Source organism: Felis catus, chromosome D2, assembly GCF_018350175.1.
Source record: "Felis catus isolate Fca126 chromosome D2, F.catus_Fca126_mat1.0, whole genome shotgun sequence".
Classification (NCBI taxonomy): Eukaryota; Metazoa; Chordata; class Mammalia; order Carnivora; family Felidae; genus Felis; species Felis catus.
The window spans coordinates 12,791,811-12,805,183 of record NC_058378.1 but is presented as its reverse complement, the minus strand read 5'-3'; the positions used below and the strand labels follow the sequence as shown (position 1 = coordinate 12,805,183).

The following is a 13,373-nucleotide window of genomic DNA, read 5'->3' as shown; positions in this document are numbered from 1 at the left end:
GAACTTCAAATCTTGGGCTTTCCATGCACGCGTGCTTTGCCTCTCGCAAAGCACCCCTCACACATAAGCCATTGTGAAAGCCTTCATCACGTTCCCCAACAAACTGAGCAGTCGTTACATACCAGGATTGTGTCAGGTGCTGTGGGTAGTACCCAGGCTCTGCCTTCAAGGATCCCATGATCCAGAAGGATATGGGGAAGGACTGACACAAACAGATGACGATACAATAAGTAACGAGTCAATTTGGGGGCACCTGGCTGGCTCAGTCAGTAGAACATGGGACTCCTGATCTCAGGGTCGTGCATTCAAGCCCCACTTTGGGTGTCGAGCTTACTTAAAAAAAGGTAATAATAAATAAATTAAATAAATTGGAAGCGTATCTCTTAAAAAAAAAAAAAAAGAAAAAAAGAAGCACATGTCAGGGCGCCTGGGTGGCACAGTCGGCTGAGCGTCTGACCGTGGTTTCAACTCAGGTCATGATCTCACAGTTGGTGAGTTCGAGCCCCGCATCGGGCTGTGTGCTGATGGCACAGAGCTTGCTTGGGATTCTGTCTCTCCTTCTCTCTGCTCCTCCCCTGCTTGTGCTGGCTTTCTCTCCAAGTAAATAAATAAACTTTAAAAAAAAAAAAAAAGAAGTATATTTAAATGGGACATTATGGTATCATTAATTATTATGTCTGGTTTAATCTGTCAAAATAATAGCTAACACTTTCAGTGTTTATCATGTTCCAGGCATCTTTTTTTTTTTTTTAAGTTTATTTATTTATTAAGAGAGAGACAGAGAAGCATGAGCGGGGCATGGGCCGAAAGCGAGGGGGACAGAGAATCCCAAGCAGTCTCCTCACTGTCAGTGCAGAGCCCGACGCAGGGCTCGATCTCACGAGATGTGACCATGTGATCATGACCTGAGCTGAAAACAACAGGCAGATGCTTAACCAACTGAGCCACCCAGGTGCCCCCATGTTCCAGACATCTTATTAACATTTAACCCTTAGAAGAACCCCATAAGACTAGATACTGTTATTTTCCACGTTTTTCTGGTGGAGAAAATGAGGTAAGTTAAATCAATTTGTCCAAAGGCACCCAGTGTCAGCACTGGGATTCGAACGCAGGGAGCCAGACTCCAAAGTTGGCCCTCTTTAATCACTGTGTACAGCCTCCTTGAAATCAGTTTTAACGCCCTACAAAAAGAGCTCAGTGTTCTCATCCAGCTAACCCCCACACTCCTTGGGGAAAAAAGGGAGGGGGACAAAGAGCCCCTTGATGGAAGGCACTTGGTGGTGGGAGTGCTTGGGTCTCCTGCAAAGCCATGCTAAGAATGAGGCTTTGACCCCTTTGCTCTTTCTTGTTAGTGCACAATCCTGTGATGACACAGGACACCCCTCCGGTTGCTCTTTTTACTCCAAGAATTTGTGAATAAGAATGCCCTAGGGGCGCCTGGGTGGCTCAGTCGGTGAAGGGTCCAACCCTTGATTTTGGCTCAGGTCATGACCTGGCAGTTCGTAGTCTGAGTTCTGCATCAGGCTCTGTGCTGACAGTGGAGAGCCTGCTTGGGATTCTCTGCATCCCTCTCTCTGCCCCTCCCCCGCTTATGCGTGCGTGCGTGCGTGTGTGTGTGTGTGTGCGCGCGCGCGTGCTCTCTCTCTCTCTCTCAAAAATAAGTCAACTTTTAAAAAACTGCCCTAATCAAATGGGAGAGATTTTGCAAATGGCACCTTAGTGTGCTCTTTAAGAGTCTGTGGATCAGAAGAACATGAATGCAAACAAGGCACTCTTTATTGTTAAGGAGTCGATTAGAAGGCTTTTGGCGGGAGGGAGGTTGGGTTTTCCAAGTCACTTATTTCCCCCCACCCCTTCCCTCCTCCAGCCTTCTCCTCCACTCGCTACAGACCTCAGTACTAGAGAAGGGGGCGGGGTAGACACTTAAGAAGAGAACTAAAGACCAAACCCTGCGACAGGCCGAGAACTGGGTGAAAAGGTTCAAAGGGGTGGAGCAGATCTGGGCTCCGGGAAGAGAAAGCCACAAGAGTTCTGGGAGTTCCGCGTGGACTTTGCAAAGCCCTCCCTTTACACCCGTCTTCACGGGCTGTTAACTGTTTAGAGGACACAATTTCCAGCACCATCTGGCACAGTGATGACCTTCCAGAGCGTGCTGCTGGCAGGCTGCGGAGAAGGGAGTCAGGGAAGGAGCGCTGCCAGCTCATTTCTCACCCTCTCCTCCCGCCAGCCCATCCACACATCTCCCCGCACGGACATCCCAGCGGGACTCGTGTGTGGGGGCGTGGGAAACAGCTCACTCTCCCAAAGCCTCCAGAAGCTGGCAGTTACCAGCCGCTAGTGGGAAGCGATCACACGGAGGCCACATGCACACAACTTAGTTTTAAAACGCTGTTTTCCGGTGGCATTGAAGTCAGTCCCACAATTTTGAAAACATGCCCGGTGTCTTTTCTTATTTAGAATCTGGGCACGGGGCTGTTTCTATTATCACAAGGACTGCTTTGGGAATCGAGTGTTTAGACAAGTATCAAGAACACTGCAAATGCTTTGGACACAGACCACATAACCCTCATTAGGATCTGTCCTGCACAATTACTTTTCAGCCATTTTTTAATGGTACATGTGGCTCAATTGCTGGTGATAACGAAGAAAGATGACAACAGAGTATAAATGTCATAGACAGAACATCCAGAAGTATCGTCTGACTCTTAGCTTTACACTTCTTCCTGGGGGCGCCTGGGTGGCTCAGTCAGTGAAGCATCCGACTTGTCCTTTCCACTCAGGTCATGATCTCACAGTTTGTGAGTTCGAGCCCGGCAGGCAGCTCTGTGCTGACAGTGTGCTGCCTGCTTAGGATTCTCTCTCTCTCCTTCTCTCTCTCCCTCTCTCTCTCTCTCACTATAAATAAATAAACTTAACAGAAATATGCTTTAAAAAGAAAAAACTCCCCAGTAAATGTTTCTTTGTTTGTTTGAGACATACCAATTAATGGCTGACTTGAACAATAATATTCTCTTACATTTGGATGCCAGTCTCACTGTACAAACCTCTCAAGGGTGTGATGCTCCCATTGTCTGGTTCCTTTTTTTTTTTTTTTTAATTTTTTTTTTCAACGTTTATTTATTTTTGGGACAGAGAGAGACAGAGCATGAACGGGGGAGGGGCAGAGAGAGAGGGAGACACAGAATCGGAAACAGGCTCCAGGCTCTGAGCCATCAGCCCAGAGCCCGACTCGGGGCTCGAACTCCCGGACCGTGAGATCGTGACCTGGCTGAAGTCGGACGCTTAACCGACTGCGCCACCCAGGCGCCCCGTCTGGTTCCTTTTCTCCTTCTTAAAGTCGAGCAAGCAACAGAAGCACAGGGAACACAAAGGGAAGGGCCTAGAAGGTTCTTTTTTTTTTTTTAATTTTTTTTTTTTTTTAACATTTATTTGTTTTTGAGACAGAGTGAGACAGACCATGAACGGGGGAGGGTCAGAGAGAGTGAGACACAGAATCTGAAACAGGCTCCAGGCTCTGAGCTGTCAGCACAGAGCCCGACGCGGGGCTCGAACTCACGGACCGCGAGATCATGACCTGAGCCGAAGTCAGCCGCCCAACCGACTGAGCCACCCAGGCGCCCCGCCTAGAAGGTTCTTAAGAGGCCAGGAGGACGGACGTGGGCCCTACAACCTCCAGAGGGAACAAAGTGGGAACTACTGAGAGATCCATGCCATTCGCCCCATTGCTTAAGCCAGGAAACTGGAGAGTCGGCCGTGATTCTTTTCCCTTTCCCAGCCCATGTCCCAAGTGTCCCACCTCCAAGGTCCCTGGCATGCTCTCCAACCCTGCCACCCGCAGCACTGTCTCCCCAGCCCCATACAGTCACATAACTGGCTCACTCCCGTCCTCCAGAGCTCAGGGAGGTACAGCCTCTAAGAGAGGTAGCCAGCATAGTCTCCTCCTCTTCTTTCCTCTCTTCCCTCACTCCCTGGCCCCCCATTTCTGTCCCCGCTTCCTGTTTGTGTCCTTCCAAGTGCAGAACACACTGTGTAATGACCTTATTGACTCACGTGCTAGCTCTGGCTGCTTTCCCCGCGAGGCAGTGTGTCCCCTCGAAAGCCGGGACAGTGTCCACTTTGGTCACTACTGTAGCTGCAAAGCTTCGACAATGCCTGGTATGTGTTAGCCCCGTCCCTTCCTGACTTCCTCTAGAAAATAGGGTGAGGAGATTCATACAGAATAAGGCCTGAATACCACGGTTGTTCTAGAAATAGTGCCCGAAGGTGTGTGAGTTCCATCTGTGAGCGCATGAAGGATCACGGCATGATGTGTTAACGGAGGTCCTTCCCACTGGTCATTGGTCCGTCACACCAATGATTAAAACAAGGAGTCTGGGGGCACCTGGGTGGCTTGGTCGGTTAAGTGTCCGACTTCGGCTCAGGTCATGATCTCACAGTCTATGGGTTTGAGCCCCGCCTCGGGCTCTGGGCTGACAGCTCGGAGCCTGGAGCCCGCTTCGGATTCTGTGTCTCCCTCTCTCTCTGCCCCTCCCCCACTCATGCTCTGTCTCTCTGTGTCTCAAAAATAAACATTTTTTAAAATTTTCACTTTTGGGGCGCCTGGGTGGTGCAGTCGGTTAAGCGTCCGACTTCAGCCAGGTCACGATCTCGCGGTCCGTGAGTTTGAGCCCCGCGTCAGGCTCTGGGCTGATGGCTCAGAGCCTGGAGCCTGTTTCTGATTCTGTGTCTCCCTCTCTCTCTGCCCCTCCCCCGTTCATGCTCTGTCTCTCTCTGTCCCAAAAATAAATAAACGTTGAAAAAATAAATAAATAAATAAATAAATAAATAATAAATAAATAAATTTTTTCACTTTTAAAAATAAAAAAAGAAAAAGAAAAAAAGAAAACAGAGTCTGTTGGGATGCCTTGGGTGGTTCAGTCGGCTAAGCGTCTAGCTTTTGATTTTGGCTCAGGTCATGCTCTCATGGTTCGTGGGTTCAAGCCCTATGTCAGGCTCTGCACTGGCAGTGTGGAGCCTGCTTGGGATTCTCTCTCTCTCCCTCTCTCTCTACCCTTCCCCCACCTCAAAATAAATAAATAAGCTTAAAAAAAAAACAAGAAGGAGTGAGGTTTAAAAAAAGAAGAGTCTGCATAAATATAAACTGATAACAAGTCTCCAGATCTAACCACCAGTTTACAGGAAATACAGGGCCCACAAGAACACGTTCAGTGATACTGTAGGGACATGGTCAGCAAAATCCAGAGTATGGGACACTGTGAAGGGCAAATACCCAGTTTCTTTAATAAATACGTTTCAAGAAAAAAGGCTGTGAGGGGAACCTATAGATTTAAGAAGTGCTAAGAGGGGCGCCTGGGTGGCGCAGTCGGTAAGCGCCCGACTTCATCCAGGTCACGATCTCGCGGTCCGTGAGTTCGAGCCCCGCGTCAGGCTCTGGGCTGATGGCTCAGAGCCTGGAGCCTGTTTCCGATTCTGTGTCTCCCTCTCTCTCTGCCCCTCCCCCGTTATGCTCTGTCTCTCTCTGTCCCAAAAATAAATAATTGTTGAAAAAAAAATTAAAAAAAAAAAAAAAGAAGTCCTAAGAAACATATCTGCCAGATCTGGGTCCAATCTAGCTGGCCTGGGTCCAGCATTAGCCTTGGGGACATAAAATTTTGTTTTAAGGAGGAACAAACAGGTTGACCTTACCAAAGATAATCTTGAAATACAGTGGCCCACAGTGGAGAACTTTTAACCTAGATAAGCTTATCCATTTATTGGGTATCCTACAGAAAAAGGGGTCTCAGCCAAGCACTCACCATAAAAGGTAGAGGGAAAATTATTTTTCCTGCTCTATGGTTTCTGGTGACCAGGATATGACCTGCTGGGACACCCCACTCCCTCCAGAGCCTACAGATGGGATCCTGGGAAAACTAGCAAAAGCCAGCAAACGGTGAGAATTCTCGCCAAAGTCAGCTGTCCCAGATCTCTATCTGTAGCGCCTGGTTGAGAGAGGAAGGTAAAATTTCATGCTGTCCCTTCCTTTCCAAATTCAGATTGGCAGGCAAAAAGACATTTGTAACAATGAGGTCTTTGAATTGTGACTCTCGAGAATTTACTTTTGGGTACCCATTGGTTGTTGATCCTTTCTCTCCCGGGGACAGCTACTGCCTTCTTATTTATCTTGCTTTGTGTCAGGTTGGGGGCCCCCCAAATTTGGCCAGAGATGTGCGTTGCACTCCATTTGCGGCTAGGGTCCTATCAACCATTGCCAGCTCTCAGGAGAACTAAGTCTTTCATTCTTTCCGTTATGTTTGGGGGCGGCTGGTGGTTATCTTGGGCAGGCAGTATCCTCCGCACCCTCTTTGGGGATGCCTCTTGTATTCAAGGGATTGTTCAATACTGCCAGGAATATTTACCGTTTGTGCCTGTTGAAACCTGACAAGATATTTGAAAGGATCTTGTTAAGTAGCTCTATGGTCAGAAGTGGGCCAGCCTGGAAGCCGGTCTTCGGAGATGAGAGGAACACTTTTCAGGCCTTCTCACCTGAACTAAAATGAAACCATGTAACCCAGAGGGAAAGAAACAGATTCTCAAGTCTTTCCTGGAAGGATTTACTACAATATTCCAAAGACCAACAGCTCTAAATCTAGAACACAAGAATCTTGTGATTTCCATCTTGGTTGAAGATCTTCTCCCTGATAAAAAGAAGCAAATTGAAGCCAGTGTAGTTAGATGGGCGGTTCGGCCCCTGGATACCTTTAAGACTATAAGCCAGTTTTCAGAATTAAGAGCAACTGTCCCTATCTTACAAATCTTTGCAAAACCAGAAATGCAGCTCTAGAAACAATTCAAAGTCCACCTATCTCGACCATCTCCCAAAACCCCCCTATTCATCTCAGAATGGCTACAGATGTTGTAAAAGATCAGAACTTTGGAATCAGAACCTTCCTGCTTTTCAGAAAATGAAGGAACAATTTAAGTAGTAATTACCCCAGCCTTCTGATAATAGACAAATAGACCCTAAAACTCCTAGAAGAAAACTAGCTTTCTCCCAAGGTCCCTTGAAGATGTAAATGTTACCACGTTTCTTTGAAATGTAAATACCCCAAGGAGGTAAGTCAAACAAGGCTCACAGTCACCTGAGACAGAAGGGAAAAAGAGGGGAGGAGGGGGCTTTTAAAAATATAAACAGTTAAAAAAGCTCTCTGGGCCCAAATCTAGTCCACAGCCTCCATAAGGTTACTTGCCAAGGACAAATACAAATCTCAAGTCTCTTCCACAAATATTACTAAAAAGCTTCAGCCACCTGCCATCTGAGCAGATAAACTTTCCATCCGCCAGAAAGAAAATTTGGATCCAACTGTTCGTCTATAAACTAGTTAGTTAGTTTTGCCTGTCTCACGGCAAAGATTTTAAAATAGAAGCCAGAAAATCTCTGTTGGCATCTGTCTATGTGTTTACGTATGGTATTATAAATGTGTGATTTTTCTTCTACTTCCACATAGTAATGCCACGATGAAGTTGTAAAGGGCTCTCTTTCATTGGCTTAAAGACAAAAACACATTCTATAAATCAAGTATGCTCTCAGAAATATGAAACTAACCCAACGGTTTTTCAAGTGATCTAGGATAATATCTGGTACATAGAAGCTAGTTTAAGTTTGTTGGTTTAATTAAAACAGGCTTGTCTTTAGAGTTTCATTTAGAGTTATCAACATTAAATATATAATACTTTTATTCCACATAGGTTTACTAAAAGTCAAATAACTACTGATCTCTCTATTACAGAAATTTGTCAATAAGAAAAAATAACTTCAGATAATGGTTAACCTGTTTCATGTCTTGTGAAATTTTCATCGTTTACCTAAACGTAACGGTTCAGAACAAGTGAGTTAAATGCATGCAAGTAAGATAAAAGTTTATAAATGAACTTTTCAACAATAATGATGCTTTACGATAGGTCTACATAAAACTAGTTTCCAAAATCTTTTTCGTAACTTGAAACCTTGAAGTTATACTGAGATAAGTTAAATGATGGATATTCACTGAACATCTAGATCGTTTCCAAATAAGATAAAACACTGAAACAGTAATTACTGAACACAGACTTATTTATCATCCTTTGGCTTTCTTTTCTAGAGGAAGTCAAGATTTTTAGGGTGTATTAGTAAACATGTTCTGTGCCACATTGGAAAATTTACGAATAGGAAGAATATACTTCTAGAAATTATAAAATGTATTTATAAATTTGTCAGTCTACAATTGCTTACTTCTTAGTTTTCACCAGGAATTAAGGATTTTGATACTTAAGAATTCTAATTAACATATGTAATTAAAACTACTAGAAATAATAGAGTTTTATTTATTTTTAAAAATTTTTTTAAATGTTTATTTTTGAGAGAGAGAGAGAGAGCGAGCGAGCGAGCGCACAAGCAGGGGAGGGGCAGAGAGAGAGGGAGACACAGAATCCAAAACAGGCTCCAGGCTCTAAGCTGTCAGCACAGCAGGGCTCAAAACTCAGGAACCATGAGATCACGACCTGAGCCGAACACTCAGCTCAATCAGCTGAGCCACCCAGGGGCCAAGATGCTAAACTTTATTAGGTTATATTGCACAAATGCATGTTACTAATATACGTGCTCTAGAAATTGTGTGAAATTGCTAAAAATCTGGTATGTCCTGGTGTAATGTTATCAGTCCCATTTCCAGTTATCTCTTAAAATGTTGTAGGTCACAGAAATAACCAAATTTTCTATTATAATTACAATTCTGTTATAATAACTCTCATCAGATGTTGAAACATGGTCATTTTATGTCTTTTGTCACTTACGGATGTTTATTTTACTCTGACGCTTTCGCAAAAGTGCCTCATCATCAGAAAGACTGGGGGAAAGAACTCAACAAATACTCGAGAGTACACGTTTCTGGGAACTTGAAGATTATAAAACTGCACCGGGTACGAATTTCCAGAACTCATGGACAAACTGGATTAAAGCAGAACAAGAATTAATACCATGGGACTGAATGAACTAATGAGGATTATTATTATTTTTTTTACAAATTTGTCTTTGAGACATTGCTGGTTCCTTAATGTTTTGGTTTTTTTCAGCTTCAAGGAAAGCATTTTTACTTTTTAATTTTGTAAAGTGTGCCTTTGTAAGTATAATTTTTTAATGTTAATTTATTTTTGAGAGATGGGGGGAGAGAGAGAGAGAGAGAGAGAGAGAGAGAGAGAGCGCACATGCGTGCACATGCAAGCGAGGGAGGGGCAGAGGGAGGGAGACAGAGGATCCAAAGCAGCCTCCACTGACAGCAGGGAGCCCGACATGGGGCTCAGAATTCAGAACTCACAAGCTGTGAGATCATGATCTGAGCGGAAGTTGGATGCTCAACCAACTGGACCACCCAGGTGCCCGTACCTTTGTAAGTATACATTAAATATTTACTTTTTCTCCCTACCTGGTTCCTCCAGAATGTGGAAACTTAGCATTGTTATTTTCATATCTATATTGATATTTGCATAAGTTCAGGAAGCATCTGTTCTCCCTTGGACACAACGGGAAACATTTGGTTATATGACCAAGGCTTTGACTGGTATGTCAGATTTGAGAATGTGCACGGAATCAGATGGGACCAAACAGCTTTGAGAAACTAAAACTGACTTTGCAGAGCCAAAAACAGCACCTTGGAAAAACCAGCCTGGTGTCTTGCTTATAGGGTTCCTGGCAGCCTAACCAGGTAAGGACAGTCACTTCCCAGCAGCCATAGGAATCTCAGGATATCTTGGAGACCTCTTGAAGAGAGAAATTCACCCAAATCTACAGGGATTTCAGGTGAAGTCTGATGGTGAGTCTTTGGCCTGCTTGGCTTCTTAGTCTGGAGAGGCTTTGAAAAGTCCAATCTAAGATTCCTTATGAAAAGTTCCAGCAAAGTGGATTTTTAGAGCCTATACAGTCAATCACTATTCTTGCTGCACTTAACGTAAATAGTCTGGTCAAATGTAATTTTTCAATTTATTTTACAAACAGATTAGTCTGACCATGATTATCTTTGATAGAAATAAGGGTGATTATTTCAGTAGAAACTGATAACACAACCTTGTGGATATCATAATTTTTTTTTAATTTTTATTTATTTTTGAGAGAAAGAGGGAGAGAACAGGGGAGGGGCAGAGAGAGAGGAAGACCTAGGATCCGAAGCAGGCTCTGTACTGACAGCAGTGAGCTCGATGCAGGGCTCGAACTCATGAACCGTTGAGATCGTGACCTGAACCAAAGTTGGACGCTTAACCGACTGAGCCACCCTGGCACCCTGTAACCTTGTGGATATCAGATTCTACTCCCGATCATTTGTGTTTGAGCTTTTGTGATATACCTCTAAATTGGACCAGATTCTTCAAGGTTCCTCAAATCAATTCTTCAAGTTTCCCCAAATGTCTGGCTACAACTCTCCAGACTGACATTTCCAATTTTCTCCTACCCTTCTCATTTGGAATCACTAAGAACAAAGACTGCCCTTGAACCTCCATGTAAGGGACTATACCAGGTCCTCCTCACTACCCAGAGAACAGTCAACCTTCAGGGACTTGAACCTCAAGTCCACATCTCCCAAATAAAAAGGGTTCCTCGAGACGTTTGGAACTGCACACCAGCTGGAGTTATAAAATTAACATCGACAAGGGAGGCTCCTCCCCAGAAGCAGACAGCATCTCGAGGTGGACGGCCCCTCCCACAGTCACAGATCAAGATCTTCACCTCCACTATGAAGATTTTATTCCTTTTTCCTTTTCACTACTTGCTTTTTCTGTTTATGAATGCATGCAAGGACGATGCTCCCTAACCGTGGCACCTACCTCTGAATCTACTGCTAAAGCAGTAACTGCCCAACACAAATCCTTCCTCCCCAAAATTGTTCTCGATAATAGGACAGCCCTTGATTTTCTTTTAGCTGAGCAAGGAGGTGTGTGTGCTATGGCCAGCATCACTTGCTGCACTTAGCTTAAGAAAGTGACTCCTTCAGGGTGCCACTGAAGCACCCTGGGTGGCTCAGTCAGTCAAGCGTCCGACTTCGGCTCAGGTCATGATCTCGCAATCTGTGGGTTCAAGCCCCGTGTCGGGCTCTGTGCTGACAGCTCAGAGCCTGGAGCCTGCTTCGGATTCTGGGTCTCCCTCTCTCTCTGCCCTTCCTCCACTCATGCTTTGTCTCTCTCTCTCTCTCTCTCTCTCTCTCTCTCTCTCTCTCTCAAAAATAAATAAATATTAAAGAAAAAAAGTGACTCCTTCAATGGGGTCTTTCTTTGACTTTATTTGATTCTGACTGGTTTGGTTCTTGGATGCCATGGCTCCAAAGAGCACTCTAGACATTGGGAATTATCCTCCTTATAATAACCATAGTAGTCTCCCAGAAACACTGTGTTTTCTCAGAAGCTTTAAATGCATGTTTACGGCCACTAGCCACCAAGCAGATGATCTTCCTAAGACTAAATCATCAGAAAAGAAACAAAGAGAATAACTGACTTAAGGAATGTGAGCCCAAAGTCATGACCTGCAAATACCCCAGATAGATGCAGCAGAAAGGCGTACTGACCTACGAATACCACGCGGAGGCCGCGGCAAACGGAGGATGAGGCAATAAAACCTGCACGAACTCGAGAGCTGGGAGAAGCATAATGCCTTAAAATCTGATCACATCTCTCAGGCTGAGAGCCTGATCAAAAGGGGAGAATTGCCAGTGGGGCGCTTGGGTGGCTCAGTCAGTTAAACATCTGGCTCTTGATATCAGCCCAGGTCATAATCTCATGGTTCATGGGTTCGAGCCTCACATCGGGCTCTGTGCTGACAGCACAGAGTCTGCTTGGACTTCGCTCTCTCTTTCTCTCTCTCTCTCTGCCCCTCCCCCAACTTGCATGCTCTCTCAAAATAGACAAACAAACTTTTTAAAAAGGGGGAGAATTGTTAAGAAAACAAAACAAAACAAAAAAACCCACAAGACAACAAGCCCCAGTGGAGTCGCTTATGCTAAGCTCCACGTCACCAAACCAAGACTTGACTTAATTACAGTTTCAGCTCTCCCCAAAATGGAATCAGAAACCAGTCAATCAGGAATTGCCTGATCAGCACTAGCTAGGTCATCTGCCCTCCAGACAGACCCCTACCATCCCGTAAAAGGAAACGGACTGGGCCATAACCAACCCATTTTCCGCCTAGTATAAAAGTTCCTTGTTCCTGCTCCCTTCTGGCTAGGAAAGTCTTCCATTTCGTACAGCTCCTCAGACCTCATTTCTACCTGCTAGGTATGGATGCAGTCCCATGCCAACTGATTTTTGCTCAAGTAAACTCTTAAAGTTTTTAATATGCCTCAGTTTACCTTCAAACACAGTTCTTACCTTGGGGCCCCAACTCAGGTGCCCTGACTCCCAATGGCACGAGCACATTCCTTGCTGTAGATTATCTGGTGTCTAAAGGGGGTGTCTCTTGATCAGATGGGGGCCCCACGTGTGGGGTGACGATCAGGTAGAAGCCCACCTGAAAACATCCCCCTGAGGGAGAACGCAGGAGACAGAAGTTTACTGAATCCAACACAAGGGGGTGGTGGGCAGGACAGCAGAGGACAGGTGGTCTTGTAAGGAGGCAGTGGGAGGGGGCTGCTTTTAAGGAGGGAAGGCGAGGCGGTATGGTGATGGATGGAATTCTCCCTCTTTTGGTAACTGCCTAATTGTTAGTAGCCCCTTGATCAGAGCCGAGGGCCTGTCTGTAGTCAGCCATGTGGTCAGTGTGTCCCTTTCTGCATTCCATTGCTCAAGCCTGTTTGCCTGAAAGTGGCCTCCACAGATTACACCACAAAACTCTTATGGACTGAATGTATTCCTGAGAAAGGCTGACTGAATTATTGACAGAGTAATAATAATAACAATAACTGTAATAAATAATGTAATATTATTGTCTATACCACTTCTTTATTGAAAACAGCTACTTCCAGTACATTGACCGATGTAAATATTGCCCTGAAATCTTACTTACAGTTCACACTGGGAAAAAGAAGTTCCTTTAGCAAAGTTAAACTTCAGCTCAGTGTGTTACTAGCACAACTTAATGCCCCCTTTAAAGAACGTATCTAGGGGCGCCTGGGTGGCGCAGTCGGTTAAGCGTCCGACTTCAGCCAGGTCACGATCTCGCGGTCCGTGAGTTCGAGCCCCGCGTCGGGCTCTGGGCTGATGGCTCAGAGCCTGGAGCCTGTTTCCGATTCTGTGTCTCCCTCTCTCTCTGCCCCTCCCCCGTTCATGCTCTGTCTCTCTCTGTCCCAAAAATAAATAAACGTTGAAAAAAAAAAAATTTAAAGAACGTATCTAATGCCTAGGTGGCTCAGTCGGTTAAGCGGTTAAGCGTCTGACTCTTG

The 13,373-nt window shown here is 45.1% G+C and overlaps 1 protein-coding gene across 1 annotated transcript in view; it reads right to left on the bottom strand.

Moving 5' to 3' along the window:
* The window catches only part of NID1 (nidogen 1), an 84,263-nt gene that overhangs the window by 55,910 nt on the left and 14,980 nt on the right, over positions 1-13,373 (bottom strand). The window lies entirely within an intron of this gene.